We start from the raw sequence: 21,252 nt of genomic DNA, 5'->3' as shown, positions 1-21,252 counted from the left end.
CCACTGTACTCCAGCCTGGGCAACAAGGCAAGACACCATCTCAAAAAAAAAAAAAAAAGTGCACTGAACTCTCTATATGTTAACTATAGTTTGAAACATTTGGTTACACGATGTATATACTGTGTAATTAAACAGCAAAGGACAAAGACACTTTCCACTCAATTCCTTTAACTATGCAGTGATTTCTTCTCACTTCTGGGTTTTCTTTTGTTTTGTGTTTTTTTAAGATGGAGTTTTGCTCTTGTCGTCCAGGCTGGAGTGCAATGTCACAACCTTGGCTCACTGCAACCTCTGCCTCCCAGATTCAACAATTCTCCTGCCTCAGCCTCCCGAGTAGCTGGGATTAGATTACCAGCGTGCGCCACCACACCCAGCTAATTTTTGTATTTTTAGTTGAGATGGGGTTTCACCATATCAACCAGGCCAGTTTCGAACTCCTCACCTCACATTCACCTGCCTCGGGCTCCCAAAGTGCTGGGATTACAAGCGTGAGCCACTGCGCCCAGCCAATTTCCTTTAACTTCGAAGATCCCTCAGATATATCACTGACTCATGGCAGAGTCAAATCATTACATTTCACTACTGAATGAAGTAATAGGAAAAATGTGAACATTTTTTAGAGGAATAGTTTCCCTCCCAACAGAACAAAGCCAACACTACTGTGTGAAAAGAATCCAAGTAAGTAACTTCTGTAAGAAACAACCGGCAGGGTGCGGTGGCTCACGCCTGTAATTCCAGCACTTTGGGAGGCCAAGGCAGGTGGATTACTTGAGGTCAGGAGTTCAAGACCAGCCTGGCCAACATGGTAAAACCCCGTCTCTACTAAAAATACAAAAATTAGCCAGGTGTGGTGGCACACACCTGTAATCCCAGCTACTCGGGAGGTTGAGGCAGGAGAATCGCTTGAACCCAGGAGGTAGAGGTTGCAGTAAACTGAGATTGCCCCACTGCACTCCAGCCTGGGCCACAGAGTGAGACTCCATCTCAAAAAAAAAAAAAGAAAGAAAAGAAACAACCAATTTTTCTAGTCAGAAAAAACTCTACACTCTATCCAATATAGAATCTTTTTCAAGAATAACCAAACAAAGGAAAAATCTAAAAAAGAAAAGTAATTACGAATCCAATTATCAGGAACCATTACAGAACTTATCTGACCAACATTTTTTCCAGATAATTAGGAATGCTAACCTCCAACTACACAACACTATAACCGATGTGTTCCCAAGAAAAGGAAAAATAAATAAAATAAAAACCAAAGTCACTCTCTACCTCAATTCTCTACCTGTCCAGGCTACCATACAGTGGCACAATCATAGCTCACTGTAACCTTGAACTCCTGGGCTCAAGTGATCCTCTCACCTCAGCCTCCCAAATAGCTGCGACTACAGGCACACACCAACACACCTAACTAATATTTTATTTTATTTGTAGAGACAAAGTCTTGTTATGTTGCCCAGTCTGTTCTCAAACTCCTGCTTCAGCCTTCTAAAGTGCTGAGATTACAGGTGTGAGTCACCACATCTGGACCCTAATTTTCTTAATCGCATCATCGCTATTTGAAATTCTTGTTTTTTGGAGCATGTCTATTGTCCATCTTTCACAGTCTCTCACTCCACCACGAGAATGCTCGGAGATCTCCTGTCTTGCTGGCTAGCACTTACAACAGTACCTGACATAAGAGTTCAGTAAATGTTGATGACATGAATTAATGAAATATATTTCCCAGTTGTGAGAATTATCTGTTTAAGTCCTTTGCCCAGTTTACTGATTTTTTTCAAATGTTTATATATTTTTATATCAATCTTTTTCCATTTGCTACAATGTTTTTTCTAGTCTGTTTCCCATTTTATTTTACATTAAACTGACGGTTCTTTATTTAAATATCAAATATTTTTATGATTACATGTATCAAATGAGAACTTAGCATTTATTAACCTTCGCAATCAATGTAGCATGACTTATATTCACTAGTTGAGTACTGTGCCGAGAGAATGAATAATGCATTCAGAAAAAGCAAAACATAAAACACATTCCAACCTCCCAGAGTTCCCTTTGAAATACAGCCATCATCTTAACTCTCCTCTTGTCCAAAAACCCATTATCTTCTCCCCTAAACTAGCAATCTCTGCCAATCTACCCTTGTCTATCGACAGTACTCTCCCAAGCCCCAATACCATAAATGTTGGAGTCATCTTTGTCACTACCCTTTGAAACTTTGTATTATTACCAACATTATTCACAAAATACCATATGGAAACTTTTAAGATATAAAGTTGCTTTATTCTATCCCTTCCTTCCTCTCATTCCCACTGACATTACCTCAATCTATGTCCTTACTACCACATACCTAGGATACTTGTAATAGCTGGACTGTTGTTTGAGCTTTTAATCTTTGATCCAATAGTCCTTAAACAGAGTTCTATGAAATAGAATGATACGGGGGTCTTTCGAAAAACAAAGGAGTCTAGACTCTCCCAGTCTGGTATCCAAAAGTTTCCAGATGGGCCCCAGATATGGATTTGTTGATTTGGGTTAATTTTCAAAGATTGTGTTACAAATACCCAGCTAAGAAGCACTGCTTTAAACCACTGCTTAATCCTGTTGCAACATCAACCCCTCTAAAGCGTGACTTTCAACATCACTTCCAATAGCAAGAACGTTCTCTTGTTCCTCACATGGAAAAAATGACTGCAAATTGGTTTTTAAAAACCAAATCTATAAATTCATAAGTTTACGATACTTCTTTTAAAAAAAAACTTCATTAATAGATCAGTGGTTACAGAGAGAAAAAGACACATTATCCTGAAAACAGCAAATAAAACAGAAGGAAGCATACACTTACTCTGTATAGCCTGTATAAAATATCCAGGATAAGCAAATAGTCAATGAGGGTAAGTTCTTTTTTTCTTTTCTTTTCTTTTCTTTTTTTTGAGATGGAGTCTCACTCTGTCACCCAGGTCAGGCTGGAGTGCGATGACATGATCTTAGCTCACCACAACCTCCTTCTCCTGGATTCAAGCAATTCTCCTGCCTTAGCCTCCTGAGTAGCTGGGATTACAGAAGACCACCACCACGCCCAGGTAATTTTTGTAGTTTTTGTAGAGACGGGGTTTCACAATGTTGGCCAGGCTGGTCTCAAACTCCTGACCTCAGGTGATCCGCCTGCCTCCATCTCCCAAAGTGCTAGGATTATAGGTGTAAGCCACCGCACCTGGCCGAGGGTAAGTTCTTTACAGAAAAATTCTAGCTAATAAATGCAGAAGAAATGAAAGAATTATAGAATATTGCCTTTTCCCAACTTTTTTTTTTTTTTTTTTTTTGAGACGAAGTTTCGCTCTTATCACCCAGGCTGAAGTGCAGTGGCAAGATCTTGGCTCAGTGCAGCCTCAACCTCACAGGTTCAAGCGATTCTCCTGCCTCAGCCTCCCGAGTAGCTGGGATTACAGGTGCCCAACACAACACCAGGCTAATTTGTGTGTTTTTAGTAGAGATGGGGTTTCACCATATTGGCCAGGCTGGTCTTGAACAAAGGAAATACACAGCTTAGTAAGTATTCTTGCCCCACTCCTCTTAAAATAAAAACTTTTTTAAAAAACCAAACCCTGAATAAAATCAAGCTTTAGATCTGACTACCGGTTTAGAAGATATGTAGGGAGGAAAGAAGCAATTTAGATGACACATCAAAGATGTAAACAGGCAAATTCAGTATATGAAACAATCTACAGAACAAATCAACCAGTTTCTTCAAACAGCGTAATTGGGGAGACAGGGTTTTATAACCCTGGGCTTGTGGGCCAGGCATAGTGGCTCATACCTGTCATCCTGGCACTTTGGGAGGCTGAGATGGGTGGATCACGGGGTCAAAAGATCGAGACCATCCTGGTCAACATGGTGAAACCCCGTCTCTACTAAAATACAAAAATTTGCCGAATGTGGTGACATGCACCTGTAATCCCAGCTACTTGGGAGCTGAGGCAGGAGAATTGTTTGAAACTGGGAGGCAGAGGTTGCAGCGAGCCAAGATTGGAACACTGCACTCCAGCCTGGTGAGAGAGCGAGACTATGTCTCAAAAAAAAAAAAAAAGAGACTTGTATTATTTATCAACCAAGTACAATGTTTTTGTTTGTTTGTTTGTTTGTTTGTTTTTGAGACAGGGTCTCACTCTGGTTGCCCAGGCTGGAGAGGGAGTGCAGGGATATGATCTCAGCTCACTGCAGCCTTGACCTCCTGGGCTCAGGTGATTCTCCCACCTCAGCCTCCCGAGTAGCTGGGATTACAGGCACATGCCACCACACCTGGCTAGCTTTTGTATTTTTAGTAGGGACAGGGTTTTGCTATGTTGCCCAGGCTGGTCTCGAACTCCTGGACTCATGCAATCTTACAGCCTCGGCCTTCGAGTGCTGGGATTACAGGTGTGAACCACCACACTCAGCCTAAAAATACATTTTTTAGATAATCAGGGTAGTCTGAAGATAGGCTGGGTATTAGATGATATTAAGGAATGTGTTAGGGGATGACAGAACAAGATTGCCAAAATGTTGATAATTGTTGAATACCGTACATATTTAAATTTTAAAAAACAAAACAAAACTTTTTTCTTTTGTATTCTACCTAGGACCTACCAAAGTGCTGAATGTTACAAACAAGAAAGGCTGAAACCTCCTTGGTGGGCTTTAGATATAAAGTACTACATATCTGTAACTATGAACCAAAACATTAACATCTCTAATACCGAATGTCCCCATACATACCTTTTTCTACAGACTACCTGACTCCTCTACCTAGCTATCCTTCCAGCATTTCATTCAGTCTCACACAACTAAAGCCAAAACCTCTCTCCCCCAAACAATATCAGCTCTTTGACCTCCTTTCTATTTCTTCTTAATGTTCTCACCATTCTGCTGTTCTCACACAGGCTAAAAGCTTGCTTTGTCTATCCATCTAATCAGTCACTAAATTACACGACATATCTATAAAATCTCTCCATTTCTACCACCACCATTACTTCTTGGGCTTTCAATACTTCTCACTCAAGGCCTTCTTAACCAGCTTTCTCTCTTCTTCCTACCCTATCCATACTACACAATATCCCCATTTTCTTTTTTTAAAATCTTTTTTATTATCTTTACCACAGTTACCCAATTAGGTGAATTATCCCTTTTCATCTGCCCTATCTGTACCACACAATACTGCCAAGATTCACTTTCCTGAAGTACAGATCTATTTCCATCACTGTCCACTTCAAAATCCTCCAAGTTCCCCGCCTGTCTACCAAGCAATGACTGAACTCCCCACAATGGCATTCAAAGTGTTCTGCAACATAAACCACCTATTTTTACAAGCCCACATGAACACTGCCTCCAGCCACATTCTTTTACAACCACCCACCAGAGGGCTTCCTCTGTTTTTCGGCCCCTGTGTTTTTGTTCCAACTTTCCCTTTCCCCACTGTGTCCTTCGTCTTATTCTTTTCAAATTCCAATTTATTCTTCCAGGACCTTCTCACTTGCTCCTGTCTAAAGTCTTGATAGATTCTCCCAACCCCAAAACCAAATACAATTGCTTCTCTATTTAATACTTTTCAAATCATTGACCTTGCTCAAGGCAGAATAAATTACTTTTTTTTGTTGTTTTGTTGTTTTTTTCAGACAGAGTCTTGCTCTGTCAAGGGAATCATGGCTCACTGCAGCCTCAACCTCCCAGGCTCAAGTGACTCTCTTGCCTCAGTTTCCCAAGCAGCTGGAGCTACAGGCGTGCACCACCATGCCCAGCTAATTCTTTGTTTGTTTATTTGAGACAAGGCCTCACTCTGTCCAGCCAGACTAGAGTACAGTGGAATCATCTCAGCTCACTGCAGCCTCAGCCTCGAGTAGCTGGGACTACAACGCACGTCCCACCACACCAGGCCTTAGTCAAGTTTCTAATCCCCTACAAGAGGGGTCCTCAACGCCCAGGCCACAGAGTGGTACAGGTCTCTGGCCTGTTAAAAACCAGACCACACAGCAGGAGGTGAGCAGTGGGCAAGTGAGCATTATTGCCTGAGCTGCTCCTCCTGTGAGATCAGTGGTGGCATCAGAGTCTCATAGAAGTGCAAACCTTACTGTGAACCGTGCATGTGAGGGATCTAGGTTACACGCTCCTTATGAGAATCTTAACGCCTGATGATCTGAGGTGGAACAGTTTCATCCTGAGACCATCCCCCCAACCCGTCCATGGAAAAACTGTCTTCCACAAAAACAGTCCCTGGGGCCGAAAATAATGGGGACAGCTGCCCTACAACACAGGATGGGTCTTGAATACAATAGTTAATCTTTTTGGTTGAATTCCTATTTATTGGATGTCAACAAACTAACATTTAAATAGCATTAAATAAAAAACATAAATTGGGGCCAGGCATGGTGCCTCACGCCTGTAATTCCAACACTTTGGGAGGCTGAAGTGAAAGAATCGCTTGAGGCCAGAAGTTCAAGACCAGCCTGGGCAACATATTGAGACACTCTCCACCAAAAAGCATTTTTGCTTCAATTAGCTGGGTGTGGTGGCATGCACCGGTAATCTCAGCTACTCGAGAGGCTGAGGTGGATAGATCACTTGAGCCCAGGAGTTGGAGGCTGCAATTAGCCATGATTCCAGCACTGCACTCCAGTTTGGACAACAGAGCCAACAACATCTCCTAAAAAACACAAAACAAGCTGGGCGTAGCGGCTCACGCCTGTAATCCCAGCACTTTGGGAGGCCAAGGCAGGCAGATGGCTTGAGCCCAGGAGTTCAAGACCAGCCTAGGCAACATGTGAAACCCTATTTCTACAAAAAAAAAAAAAAAACACAAAAATTAGACGGACATTGTGGTGTACTAATAACATCTATCCTTTTTAGAAGTTTATATCTAATTACTTTCCCAAAACAACCTAAACCTAAATATTTTTTCTGATTTTACTTTCTCCTGGTAAAACCTTCAGGCCGGGCACAGTGGCTCACGCCTGTAATCCCAGCACTTTGGGAGGCCGAGGTGGGCAGATCATGAGGTCAAGAGATCAAAACCATCCTGGCCAACATGGTGAAACCCTGTCTCTACTAGAAATACAAAAACTAGCTGGGTGTGGTGGCACGTGCCTGTAGTCCTAGCTACTTGGGAAGCTGAGGCAGGAGAATTGCTTAAACCCAGGAGGCGAAGGTTGCAGTGAGCTGAGATCACACCACTGTACTCCAGTCTGGCAACAGAGCAAGACTCCATCTAAAAAAAAAAAACTTGAAACCATCTTCAAAATATTGTGAAAATTTTATCCAGTCATTGGAAGCTACAGTTAAGTGGACTACAGAAAGTTATTTTGTTACTTCTCTACTACAATAAACAGTATCTCTATTATAATAGATATCCATCAAAGACTTACAGCTTCAAAACTCCCTGCTCCTTTAAAGAATTACTTACGTAAGTCTGAAATCAAGTTTAAAACCCAGCGAGAAACAATAATTTTACAGAGGTGTTTTTTGTTTTGTGGTTTTGTTTTGTTTTTGAGACAGAGTCTTGCTCTGTCACCCAGGCTAGATGGAGTGCAACAGCCGTCTCGGCTCACTGCAACCTCTACCTCCCAGGTTCAAGTGATTCTCCTGCCTCAGTCTCCCAAGTAGCTGGGACTACAGGTATGTTCCACCACACCTGGCTAATTTTTGTATTTTTAGTAGAGACAGGGTTTCACTATGTTGGCCAGGCTGGTCTCAAACTCCTGACCTCATGATCCATCCGCCTCGGCCTCCCAAAGTGCTGGGATTACAGGTGTGAGCCACCGCGCCCAGACTACAGAGTATTTTTAAGAAGTTAAAGGAAAACAACACTTCTCAATAATTAGCAAAACAATACATCTTCCAAGTTTTGAAAACCAGAGCAGAAAGACAGGTAGAAAAGGTAACCATACATACTCTAAATCACTTACACAGCCTGAGTTCTAAACTGTTCCTCTGACCACTTTTCCTTATGACATACAATTAGAAGCATTAGGAAAGTGGAATGGAGCAAAAATTCCAGAAGCATTCACTAACATTAAAGAGACAATAAAACATTTAGGTCTAATTCATTTGAATTTTTCTCAATTTTTGCCCAATTGTTTAATTTTGATCTTGTGGAATTCCCATTTGCCCTCAAAGGCACTTTGGATTATAAGGAATCTAAGGAGAAGACTCAAATCAATCGTTCAGCAAAGTGATAAACAAGAATGAAATAATAATAGTTTTTTGGTTCGTTTGTGTTTGTAACATCCCTTTTCTATAGAAACAGCCAGGATTATATTCCTTAAAAAATGATCAGTTCATGCCATTGCCTCTCCTTAAAAACCTTCAGTTGGATGCCACAGCCTCAGAGCATAACCTAAAAGTTCAAGGGCCTCCACAATCCAACCTACTTCCCCTGTCTCAGCTTTCCCTGCCTAACTCTAAGCCTTCTTCTCCACTAGCCACCACCTTCCTACACTACACACATGGATTCCTAGAAGCCCAATCTCCCTTCTCAACCTATTACAAGTCCACATCTTTCAATGACAAGGTCAAATGAGCCCATGGAGCAGGAAGCATTAATTCATTTCTTAATATCCATCTGCTTTTCTGAGTAAAACGGCATAACTTTTTATCCTTTGCTCCATAAAACTGCTCTACTGATTCCTCACTTTTCCATTTATTTCATTCTGCCCCTATGTTGCAGTCAGTAATTCCCTTACCCCTCATATACTGATACTTTAATTCAGTACGTTTGTTAGAATTAAGCAGAAATGTAGTCTTTTAAATTCCATATTAGAATTAGCCAGGCATGGTGGGGCATGCCTGTAATCCCAGCTACTCAGGAGGCTGAGGTATGAGAATCGCTTGAACCTGGGAGGTGGAGGTGGCAGTGAGCCAAGATTGCACCACTGCACTCCAACCTGGGCTACAGAACGAGACACTGTCTAAATAAATTAATTAATTAATTCAATATTAGCACAGTTTGTCATACAAAAACCAATTTGTAACAAGTAGCTATTTAAAAGATAATCTCTTCCTCTGAATTACGTTTTAAAGCGTGAATTATAATTTAAAGAATGAATAGGTACCCCAAAATAAATTTTTGTAGCTAGAGATCTCCTTTTGAGATGCTATGATAAAGTCCTCCTTATATCACATTTTGCATCTTTCAGTCCAATACTTTCCATGAAGACCAAGCAGGTTTTCGGACCAAACACTGTGCTGCTGACAATGGATATACTGATAATGGCCCCCCATATTTTAAGAATTGGTGTGTGTGTGTCTGTGTGTAGTCACTATTTATTCTTGATTTTTGACTCTATGGATAAAAGTTAACCATGGGCCATGCTGTGGAAGTTCAAAATGAATCATATATTAGAAAAGCAGGCCGGGTGCAATAGCTCATGCCTGTAATCCCAGTCTTTTGGGAGGCTGAAGTGGACGGATCATTTGAGGTCAGGAGTTTGAGACCAGCCTGGCCAATATGGTGAAATCCCATCTCTGCTAAAAATACAAAAATTAGCTGGGCGAGGTGGCACATGCCTGTAATCCCAGCTACTCAGAAGGCTGAGGCAGGAGAATTGCTTGAACCTCGGAGGTGGAGGTTGCAGTGAGCCAAAATCGCACCATTACACTCCAGCCTGAGCGACAGAGTGAGACTCCATCTTAAAAAAAAAAAAAAAAAAAAAACCTTCTTTCTGTATTCTAACCCAATCCAAGGATCAGACTATACAAGAATAGTCTCCTGACACATAAGATTTTCAATCTTCAATATGGCTAAACAGGCTCAGTCACACTCCCCAAATGTTTTAACTACTATCTGGCCAGGAACAGTGGCTCATGCCTGTAATCCCAGCTACTCGGGAGGCTGAGGCAGGAGAATTATTTGAACCCAGGAGGCAGAGGTTGTGGTCAGTCAAGATCGCGAGCCATTGCACTCCAGCCTGGGCAACAAGAATGAAACTTCATCTCAAAAAAAAAGGTGGCACGTGCCTATAGTCCCAATAACTCCAGAGGCTGAAGGAGGAGGATTACTTGAGCCTGGGAGATAGACGCTGCAGTGAACTGTGATTGTTCCACTGTATTCCAGCCTGGGCAAAAGAGTGAGACCCCGTCTCAATAAATAAATAGATAGATAGAGGCTGCAGTGAACTGTGATTGTTCCACTGTATTCCAGCCTGGGCAACAGAGTGAGACCTCGTCTCAATAAATAGATAGATAGATAGATAGATAAGATAAGATAGACAGATATGTACTAAATGTTTTCAATAGCTTCTGTAAGTAAAAGAAAGAAATGTTCTTCAAATACCTTTAAAAAATAAGTAAAAAATAAACAGGGCAGTGACGCATGCCTGTAGTACCCAGCTACTCCTGAGGCTGAGGTGGGAGGGTTGCTTGAACCAAGGAGTTTGAGGCTGCCATGAGCTACGATCACAATACTGCACTCCAACCTGGGCGGTGAAAAAGTGAGACCCCTTTTCTTTCTTTCTTTTTTTCTTTTTTGAGATGGAGTTTCGCTCTTGTCGCCCAGGCTGTAGTGCAGTGGTACCATCTTGGCTTACTGCAACCTCTACCTTCCAGGTTCAAGCGATTCTCCTGCCTTCGCTTCCCAAGTAGCTAGGATTACAGGTGCCTGCCACCAAGTCTAGCTAATTTTTGTATTTTTAGTAGAGATGGAGTTTCTCCATGTTGGTCAGGTTGGTCTCGAACTCCTGACCTCAAGTGATCCACCTGCCTCGGCCTCCCAAAGTGCTGAGATTATAGGCATCAGCCACTGCACCCAGTCACTAAATTTATTTTTAATAGAGGTGAGATCTTGCTTCACTGCCCAAGCTGATCTCGAACTACTAGGCGCAAGCGATCCTCTCACCTCGGCCTCCCAAAGTGCTGGGATTACAGGTGTGAGCCACTGTCCCCAGCCCTAGTACGTATCTCTTTATTTCTCATTTTTAAGATGGAGTTTTGCTCTTGTTGCCCAGGCTGGAGTGCAATGGCACGATCTCAGCTCACTGCAACCTCCACCTCCCGGGTTCAAGCGATTCTCCTGCCTCAGTCTCCCAAGTAGCTGGGATTATAGGCACGCACCACCAAGCCCAGCTAATTTTGTATTTTTAGTAGAAACAGGGTTTCTCCATGTTGGTCAGGCTGGTCTCAAACTCCTAACCTCAGTGATACACCAGCTTCAGCCTCCGTAAGTGCTGGGATTACAGGTGTGAGCCACCGCACCCGGCCGTACATATCTCTTTATATCAGGATGTTTATAATAACTTTCTCTTAGAACACCTTTAGAATTTAATACTAAGAAAAAAGGTTTCTCTTGACAAACTATTAGGCTTTCATTTACCAGAATGAAAATTGTACAATTTATCTTTCCCTTTTTGCATTAAATTCCATGCTTCCAAATTAAATTACAATAACCACATTAGCCTAGGCAAGCTATACATTTACTTTTTCTTGTTACATAAATTTTTACTTCTTATTTATATTTTAATAGCCTCACTGTATATATTTGTGGTAAGCTGCTCAAATCCTTTCTAGAAGTAGTAACTGACATAAATTATACATAAATAAAAACTTCCTATAATAGCCTATTCTGCTATATTTAATACTATAAATATGTCATGTAGTCAAAGTTCTAGTTCCTAAAAACAAATAAAACCAAAAAACACAGCAAGCTTTTAAAAGTTACACAAAGATCAGCTGGGCATTGTGGCTCACGCCTGTAATCCCAGCACTTTGGGAGGCCAAAGCGGGTGGATCACTTGAGGTCAGGAGTTCGAGACCAGTCTGGCCAACATGTGAAATCCCATCTCTACTAAAAATACAAAAATTAGCTGGGTGTGGTGGCACATGCCTAAAATCCCAGCTACTCGGGAGGCTGAGGCAGGAGAATCAACTGAACCAGGGAGATGAAGGTTGCAGTGAGCCGAGGTCACACCACTGCACTCCAGCCTGGACAACAGAGCGAGACTCTGCCTCAGAAAAAAAAAAGTTGCACAAAGATTTGTGTTGAATGAATTTAATAGCCATGTGAGTGGCCAGAAAAACAGCAGGTTCAGAAGACTGAAACCAGCCCACAAACAGAGTAGCCAAACGTTCAAGGAAGGAAAAAATGAAATGAGTAACATACTTAGTACTGCAAAAGTGTGAAGTGTGCCTCCTGGTTTCGGCAATAAAGGCTAGAAACCAGAGCAAGGGCAGTATACATGAAGTGGGGGGCAGGAGGGGACACTGAAGCCAGTCTGTAGTGGGTTGGCATGGAAGTGGGAAATGCCAGTATCCATAATACTGTCAGAGCCTGGCTATGATGAGCAGGAGAGAGCAAATAGGAATGCAGGATTTTACTGGAAGGAACAGAAACAAAGGAGGGCTTTTCCTCCCCCCAGCCCTTTATTTATATTGGAAAGACTGCACATTTCTATACTTTATTCAATAGCTATTTACTGGGTGCCTACAATGCAACAGGCTGTTCCTGGGAAAAATAATCAGCGAACAAAAAAGATAAACCTCCTTGCCATGGAGGAATGTACATTCTAGTAGTGAAAGGGAGAACATTAAAAATAATAAATCCCTATAGAGAATCAGGAATGTAATCAGCATGATGGAGAAGTACATACAGCAAAGTCGGGGGGATCAAGAGTATGGTGGGAAGGAGTGCTGTGTAGGTGCATAAATGAGGTCAGGGTGGGCCTGCTGACGTGCTGAGATTTAAGCAGACTTGAAAGAGGTGAAGGAGTTAGCCAAGCAGATCTCAGGGAAAAAGTATTCCAGGCAGAAGAAAGAGTAAGAGCAGCCGAGTGTGGTGGCTCACGCCTGTAATCTCAGCACTCTGGGAGGCTGAGGCAGGCAGATCACCTGAGGTCAGAAGTTCGAGACCAGCCTGACCAACATGGTGAAACGCCACCTCTACTAAAAATACAAAATTAGCCAAGCATGGTGGCAGGTGCCTACCATCCCAGTTGCTCAGGAAGCTGAGGCAGGAGAATTGCTTGAACCCAGGAGGCGGAGGTTGCGGTAAGCCGAGATGGTGCCTCTGCACCCCAGCCTGGGAGACCCAGCAAGACTCTGTCTCAAAAAAAAAAAAGAAAAGAAAAAGGAAGAGTAAGAGCAAGGGCCCTATGGTAGGACTGTGCCTGATGTGTTCAAGAACAGTGGAAAAGGCCGGGCACAATGGCTCACGCCTGTAATCCCAACATTTTGGAAAGCCGAGGCGGGCGGATCACCTGAGGTCAGAAGTTCAGGAGCAGCCCGGCCAACATGGTGAAACCCCATCTCTACTAAAAATACAAAAATTAGCCAGGCATGGTGGCACATGTTTGTAATCCCAGCTACTCAGGAGGCTGAGGCAGGAGAATCGCTTGAATCTGGGAGGCGGAGGTTGCAGTCAGCCAAGATCAGGCACTCCAGTCTGGGTGACAGAACAAGACTCTGTCTCAAAAAGAAAAAAAAAAATAGAACAGTGGGGAAGTACTGCAGGGAAAAGAAAAGCAACCAATGCTGCAAGTTCCTAGAGATTAGAAGAGTGCTATCCCTGACAGAGGCCAAGACAGAGTAACCTCTGTCTCACACTGAGGGAAAGAATGGAAGAAGGAGGGCAGAAAAGTTTGTAAGTAGAGGAAGGGAAAGCTCAGGGAGTTCGTGCCCTTTTTTCCTACGAGGTGGCAGGCAAGGTATTCTGCCAAGCATGGGGCAGTGAGAGGTTTGAGTCAAGGGGTCCAGATTTTATAATAGCAACTGTGGAGAAATGGGGAGGGAACTAAGCAGAACTGCTCCGACGGGGACCAAAGACGGATTTAAGGGAGACCTCAGAGTACACATTAATTGTGGAACTAATTTCCAGCACTATGTAGGTTTCCCCAAGACAGAGAGTAAGAATGGAGGGTATGGATGACAGGGATGATGTGAGGCTGGCTTCTGCATAGTAAGTCCTGAAGAATAACAAGAAAGAATAAAAACTGCAAGCAATGCAACCCAGAGGTTGTAGTATAGAAAAGGAAGTAAAAGAAGTAAAATCTGCCCGCGCACGGTGGCTCACGCCTGTAATCCCAACACTTTGGGAGGCAGAGGCAGGTGGATCACAAGGTCAGGAGTTCAAGATTAGCCTGGCCAATATGGTGAAACCCCATCTCTACTAAAAATACAAAAATTAGCTGGGCGTGTTGGTACACGCATGTAGTCCCAGCTGCTCAGGAGGCTGAGGCAGGAGAATCGCTTGAACCCGGGAGGAGGAGGTTGCAGTGAGTCAAGATGGCACCATGGCACTCCAGTTTGGGCGACAGAGCAAGACTCCATCACCCCCGCAAAAAAAAAAAAAAAAAAAAAGGCAGGGTGCGGTGGCTCATGCCTGTAATCCTAGCACTTTGGGAGGCCGAGGCAGGTGGATCACAAGGTCAGGAGTTCGAGACCTGCCTGGCCAACATGGTGAAACCCCATCTGTACGAAAAATACAAAAATTAGCTGGGCATGGTGGCGGGTACCTGTAATCCCAGCTACTCGGGAGGCTGAGGCAGGAGAATCATTTGAACTCGGGAGGCGGAGGTTGCAGTGGGCTGAGATCATGCCATTGCACTCCAGCCTGGGCAACCGGGCAAGACTCTGTCTTAAAAAAAAAAAAAAAAAAAAAAGGAAAGAAATGGTACAGTGTGAGTTCCTTGAAGGTAACGAACTAAATCTCTACATGCACCCTCAGTTAATGGGTAATGCCTATAGTAAAAGAGCATCAATGGATCAGTGGCCCATTAACCAAACAGTTCAACTCCGAGAAGTCCAACGCATCTTTTTATTTTCAGCAAGCAAGGTCTGAGCCCAGAGTGAAGTGCAATGGCGCTGTCATAGCTCACTGTAATCTCAAACTCAAGCCATCCTCCCAACTCAGCCCCCAAGGCACTAGGACTACAAACACACACCACCCACACCCAGCTTTTTTTTTTTTTTTTGGTAGAGATGGGGGTCCTGCTTTGTTGTCCAAGGCTTGTCTCAAACTCTTGATGTGAAGCAATCCTCCCGCCTCAGCCTCCCAAAGCACTGGGATTACAGATGTGAGCCACTGCAGCCGGCCCAAGGCACCTTTTGCAGGTTTTTCCTACCACGGTCACTTCTGTTTAATTTCACTTCTATCCTGATAAGCTGCACAAAAAAAGTTCAAGAAGTGTGCATATTTATTCACACTCTTCCATGGAATCCAGATATTCACCAGTATCTGTTCAAACGAGGCCATCTTTCAAAGAGAAATACATGAAATAGACATAAAATATCTTTAACTTCAGAGCATTATGAAATTATATCATGTTAGTTTACAAGACCAAAAGGATATGCTTCCTCCTGGAAAAGATCTACTATGATTAGCAGCGTGGGAAGGGGATTACAAACAGGAAGGCAGGGGGCCCATTGTTCTTTACTTTGTACCCAGGACAAGACCACAGTGGGAAAATGGGCTAAAAAGCTTTGGCCTTAAGAAAGACTCCATTGGCAGACTTTCTTGGACACTTATTCCCTGCACAAAATCAAAATGGGAAAGAAGAAAGAGAGAAAAAAGGAAAAGTGCATTCATATCTGGTCTTGAAAAGGAAAAACAGTCTGTTCTAAGCCTTAAAAGCTGTATTTAATTGGATACATTTTGGAAAAACACTCATCAGAGCAGAGCTACACATACTCACAAAATCTAGCCTCCGTATCAGATTCACAATCAGGTCTGATTTTACCAAATGCTGAACTTACTGTTAATCAAAAATGTTCAACTCTTTATACTAATAAAGTAACTCGAAAAATTAAAAACTTAGAAATATTTCTAACTTAGGGCATGGAATTTCAAAACATTCTGTATTTCTCTCATATTAGTGTAATGCAAAAAACATTAGTTTCTGTTGAAGTTACATTTGATTCAACAGAGTTTAAAGTAAAACATTAATAAAGTATGAAATTGTTGGTTTTAGCCAATGAAACCCTATCCAAATTTTTTAAATTTATATATATACACATATATATGTGTGTGTGTATATACATATGTGTCAGTATGAATATATATATAAATATATATTTTTTTTTTTTTTTTTTGGAGCTGGGTCACTTTTGCTGTTGCCTTTGGGCTGGCTCAGCTGATCTTCCCACCCTCAGCCTCCCCAAATGGCTGAGGGCCGGGCCTTGGTACCATGCCCAGGTATTTATTTATTCATTTATTCTTGTAGAGACAGAGTCCCACTGTATTATCCAGGGTGGTCTCGAACTCCTGAGCTCAAGGGATCCTCCTGTCTCAGCCTCCCAAAGTGTTGGGATTACCAGGCATGAGCCACCGCACCCAGCCCAAAATTTTTTACATAGTTCAACCTGAGAAGTTATGAGAATTTATTAACAAGTTGAACTTGAATGAAAGCAGAGGCCACAAAGAAGAAAGCAGGCATGCCATCTCTCCAGGTCCTGTCCACATCTAGGATGTAGGAAAGAACAGATCTACAGACTCATGCTGAACCCAGTTATTGATTGTCTCCAGACCTGCTTTACAATACCAACCTGTGTGCAATTCTCATATTCCACCCTCAAACGGTACATTCACAGCTCCACTTGCTCTATAATCCAACAACCATACCAACTTAATCAGAAAACTCCACCTCACTTCTTAGAGGAACACAAGAACTAGATTTTGTTATGACTAAACTCAGGAGACAAAATGCCAGCCTTTAAATAAAATATCCACCATGATATTACCTCTTAAGAGTTATTCAGATCTCATCAGCACACTTTCATCAGGCTCAGACAGGCACATCATGACACAAAGCGGAATGTTCAATGGTGGCAGAACAGCTGCCCAAAGCAGTAAGAGATATGAGCAAGGGATATGTTGACAATCTAATTTCAGCTACCTCGAGATTCCACAAAGATGACAGCCTGCATCCTCAGAAATGCCGCCACTAGCCTCGCCCGCTATCAGAATACTCTGGTTTACTTCTTCTGTGCAAGTTGAGGGACTCTGAAAATCTATCCATCCAATGCTCTATGGCCACTCGAGGTCTCCATACTGATACAGCGGCCTTAGCAATCCTCAGATCGGCCTATGCACATGGAAAGCATCAGCGGGCCTTCCACAGCCCCCGCACTGGACGCAGAAGATGAATAGAGAAACACGGAATTTCACCCCAACGAGAATGGAATCTTGAGGGCAGTTTACCTTGGAAGCTCATTTAGCAATCAAGGAAAAAAAAAAAGTGATCTGGAAGCTCCATTCTGGCGTTAGGGGCGGGAATGTTTTGTGTTGCACGAACAATGACTAGCTTGCTCAAGCAGCCTCCCAACCCCCACAACTTGGCTTCTGGTCTGGCTAGTCACCCTGAAAGCTGCCAGGGCTGTCACTCGGTGCCTTCCAGCAACTGGACTTGGCTCCTAAAGGATCTGTCAGATCATCCTCCCAATATGGCTGCCCGAGTAATCCCAATCGGCTGAACGCCGAGACCACACCAGCCTTCCTCACACCTGGCCAGCATCCAACAAGCCCCCTCCCTTCCCATCGCACCCCTCTTTCCAGGCCTCCAGCCCTCGGCTCCTCCAGCGCCAAGCGATGACCTTTCCTATCTCCATCTGGCAAAAGGGCATAGCCACATTCCCAGCCGAAGCCCGATGCCCACCATAAAGGGGGAAAGGGGAGAGGGGAAATGAGAAACGATGGCTTCAAACGGAGCAGAGCCGTCCCCCTGGGCTGCAACGTGCGCGGAGCCCAGAGAAGGGCCAGGCAGTGGCGGATCTGGCGAGCGCTAGACACAGCCGGGGCCTGGCAGCGCGGGGGAAACGGAGGGCCGGTGCGGGGCACTGCGTGGGCCCCCGCTGGCCGCTGGACGCCAGCCCGGGACTCGCGGCTGGCCTAGGGAGGGGTCCCCTCCCCCGAGGACGAGGCTCCCGCACCCGGCGCCCGCCCCGCGCTACCTCCCCTCAGACCCCGCCCGGACCCCGGCCCGGCCGCTCCTCCCCGCGGGAGCGGCCCCCTCCCCGGCCTGGCGGCCGCGGCGTCAACCGCTACCCGCCCCGCCGCCTTACCTCAGCCGCGCTGCAGACCGACGGGCGGACCGGATCAACAGGAGCCGCGGCGCGCGGCGGCGCCGGGAGCCGGGCACCGACGCACCTCAGCGCGAGCAGCTGCCGCCGCGAGCCGCAGGGCGCCGCTCCGCAGCCCCATCACGCAGCACCCCGGCACCGCATTGAGGTGGGAGGTGGGCGGCGGGCAGGAGTGCGCGAGCGCGGGAGGCCAGGGCGCGGCGACGGCTGGCGGTGACGGCTGCGGAGGACGGGGAGCTGCTCCGACGCGCGCGGGCGCCTCCCAGGACCGCTGCCGTCAGACTGCCCCGCGTAGGTCCTAGCGAAACTCCGCCCGCAGTCGCCGGCGCGGGACACCGCCCCGAGCGGGGCGGCTGCGCGTCACCTCGGCCCGCCCCGGCGCCCGCGACGGACGCGGGCGGTGACCAATCAAAGCACAGAGCTCGGGGCGGCCAGCCAATCGCAGGGGGAGCCAGGGAGCGGGGCTTCTGCGGGGGGGCTGCGGGGACACCGAGCGCCCTCTGGTGGCCCTGGGACCGGCGCGGTGAGGGGGTGCGGGGTTGGCCAAAGCCGGAGCCCGGAGTTCCCTCCCGGGTGGCCCCCAAGGGCGTTCGTCGGCATCAGCCGCCCCCAGCCACCCCGTTAATCCGCCTTGTACGGGGACAAAAGATTGAGTGGAGCGGGGCGGGGCCCAGGGGTCCTGACGCCCGCAGAGGAGCTGGGATCAACATGGGAGGCGCCGAGAGTGGAGTCATTGTCCGTCGGAAAACATCGCGCAGGCGGAATCGGCCGAACGCGGCGCGGTGGAAGCGGAACCCCGCGAAGGGATGAGCGCATCCCGCGGGAAGCTGCCTGGCCTATTCTTACCGAACCCGAGCACAACACCTCCCACGCGCCACCTCGGGAGAGAAGGCGGAATGAGTAATGGAAAAGCATGACTTGGGGTGGGCATTCCACTTGTCTCCTTGGGAGACCGCGGAAGGGCTGTGAGGAAAGGAACAAACGCTTTGCACCGTCCCTGAGTTAATGAGCCCAGCCCCCTTCTGGGAGATGCCCTTGAAGGAGGGAGGGTGGAAATCAGAAACCCGGAGGACACAAAAGCACGAGCGGTGATTTTTTTAAAATCAGATTTAGGTTCAGCTCGAAAGAAAAATCTCACTGTTCAGAAACAATTCAATTCAGTACTTAATAAAATATAATCTTCAGTCATAATATATTCAATTATCAGGCCCAGGCCTGATAATTCCCTGGAATTAAATACAGTATTATTGTGAGTAAAAGGTATTATGTACAAGCATATGCACTAAAACATCGAAATTAATTTTCTACACTAATAATTCTGGAAAATCTCCACCACCACTCAAGTCCTCAGACTCTTCATCCGCTTTTATTGATCACTTCTCATTTTATTTAGAATTTAAACTCCACCTGCCGGCAAAAGGATTTGACATAGCTTACACTAAAGCATACAGCAGTGAAATCGTATAGGATTAAAATAGGTGTAAAATTCATAATAATAAAAGAAACAAGAGACTATTTTAAAAAGCTGTTTGAATAAGAGGCATGCCTAGAAATAAAATTTTTTTTGTTTTGTTTTGAGACGGAGTTTTACTCCCACCCTGGCTGAGCGCAGTGGCACGATCTCAAATCACTGCAACCTCCACCTCCTGGGTTCAAGCGATTCTCCTGCCTCCAAGCGATTCTCCTGCCTCAGCCTCCTGAGTAGCTGGGATTACAGGCACCCGCCACCACGCCTGGCTAATTTTTGTATTTTTCATAGAGACAGGGTTTCACCATGTTGGTCAGGTTGATCTTGAACTCCTGACCTCAGGTGATCCACCCGTCTCAGCCTCCCAAAGTGCTGGGATTACAGGCATGAGACACCTCACCCGGCCAGAAAAATATTATTTTTAAAAACCAGAGTCAAGGAAATAAATATGTTACCACTGAGCACAGAACTCAGCTCTTAGCTTCCTGAAGGCTAAGGGTAAAATGAAACTATATAGGTTAATAAACAGGAACTCATCAATTCAACAGTAGACACCACTTCATCGTAGCATGGACCTCCTTGCATAAGTACTGTGATGAGCACCATGGAGAGTTACAAAAACCTTCAGCTCTCAGTGGAGCACAATCTAAAACATAGTGAAGAACCGGGCGCGGTGGCTCACGACAGTAATCCCAGCACTTTGGGAGGCCGAGGCTGGCGGATCACTTGAGGTCAGGAGTTCGAGACCAGCCTGATCAATGTGACAAACCCCGTCTGTACTAAAAAAATACAAAAATTAGCCAGGAGTGGTGGGCACGCCTGTAATCTCAGCTACTTGGGAACCTGAGGCAGGAGAATCACTTGAACCCGGGAGGTGGACAAGGCGGCAGTTGCAGTGACCTGAGATTGCACCACTGCACTCCAGCCTGGGAGATAGAGAGAGACTCAGTCTCAACAAAAAATTAAATTAAATTAAATTAAAACATAGTGAAGAGGGTGTGATAGTGATTGGCAGGAGAAGAAGCCAGCCGAAGGGCACAGAGAAGGGTCAAGAAAGGCAAAGAAGTCTGCTCCAGGATCCAAGGCTAAACAGCCCACTCTGCATAAGCCTTTTGCCTCTCTGACAGAAGAAGTCACTCTGCCCAGCCAGTTTCTCAGATTACAAATTCTGTACAAAAGCATCTCTTTAAAATAATAAATAAATTACTAGAAATTTGAATGTAGCCATCATCTGGTAGGGCTGTCTCTGGAATGCAAGGATACAAGAACATCAGAAGGTCTAGCCATGTGGTGCACTACCACATTCCCATCACAATCACAATCACAACCAGGTTTCTGGATGCAAAATCAATACACAAAAATCCGAGTTTTCCATTTTTATAAGAAGACTTTATTATTATTATTATTATTATTATTATTATTATTTTAAACAGGGTGTCACTCCATCACCCAGGCTGGAGTGCAGTGGTGTGATCACAGCTTACTACAGTCTCAACCCTTGCCCCCTGGTTTAATCCATTCTCCCACTTCAGCCTCCAGAGTAGCTGGGACTATAGGCACATGCCACCACGCCCAGCTAATTTTTCTATTTTTTGTAGAGACGGCTGGTATCCAACCCCTGGACTGAAGTGATCCATCAACCTCAGCCTCCCAAAGTGCTGGGACTGCAGGTGTAAGCCACTGAGCCTAGTCTTTATTGCTATTTTTAATGGGATCTGGTTTTGTTTGTTTGTTTGTTTTTTGAGGCAGAGTCTCGC

The 21,252-nt window shown here is 45.0% G+C and overlaps 1 protein-coding gene across 9 annotated transcripts in view; it reads right to left on the bottom strand.

Annotated features, from left to right (window-relative positions):
- Window positions 1–18,333, bottom strand: part of KIF1B (kinesin family member 1B) — a 175,154-nt gene extending 156,821 nt beyond the window's left edge. For 5 of the 9 annotated variants that reach the window (XM_021941768.2, XM_021941673.2, XM_021941650.2 and 2 more), the window contains exon 1: window positions 18,010–18,182. The gene's annotated coding sequence lies outside the window, so the exon portion shown is untranslated. Of the gene's footprint in view, window positions 1–18,009 lie in introns of all 9 variants that reach the window. The other 4 variants (XM_021941628.2, XM_021941811.2, XM_021941579.2 and 1 more) reach the window with 2 other exon arrangements.
- Between the last annotated feature and the right edge of the window lie 2,919 nt (window positions 18,334–21,252).

This window comes from Papio anubis, chromosome 1, assembly GCF_008728515.1.
Source record: "Papio anubis isolate 15944 chromosome 1, Panubis1.0, whole genome shotgun sequence".
Taxonomy (NCBI): Eukaryota; Metazoa; Chordata; class Mammalia; order Primates; family Cercopithecidae; genus Papio; species Papio anubis.
This window is presented reverse-complemented; position numbering and strand designations above follow the sequence as displayed.